Source organism: Thamnophis elegans, chromosome 13, assembly GCF_009769535.1.
Source record: "Thamnophis elegans isolate rThaEle1 chromosome 13, rThaEle1.pri, whole genome shotgun sequence".
NCBI lineage: Eukaryota > Metazoa > Chordata > Lepidosauria > Squamata > Colubridae > Thamnophis > Thamnophis elegans.
In genome coordinates, this window is record NC_045553.1 from 9,120,603 (window position 1) to 9,121,056 (window position 454).

The window sequence follows — 454 nt, forward strand, 5'->3', positions numbered from 1 at the left end:
AGCTTGAAGGTGGGTGGACTTCGACTCCCAGAATCCCCCAGCCAGAATTCTGGGAGTTGAAGTCCACCCATCTTCCAGCTGGCCACATTTGAGGAAACACTCTTCCAAAGTAGCCAGGACTGGAACAAATCCAGGTCAGACCAGTGGATGGGCTCGCTGCGCATCTATTGCGTTAAACGTTTAGGGACCACCTAAGAGAGAGAGGCACCAGGCAAGCCGCATCCAAGCCCTTCAGAAACGTCTCCTGACCTATCTGTGGAATTTCCGTCTGCGTTATCTAGGTTCTTAGTAGCAAGCCAAGAAGAATGGGACAACTTGCTGCGGCCAACTCACTACTGCCTACAAGGCCAATTTTGCCACGGGACAGCTGGCTGTGGAACAAATCCAATTTAATTATTCAAAATAATTTTAAATATATGCAGTGAATGGGTCCTTAGTCCTCCCCCCCACTCCC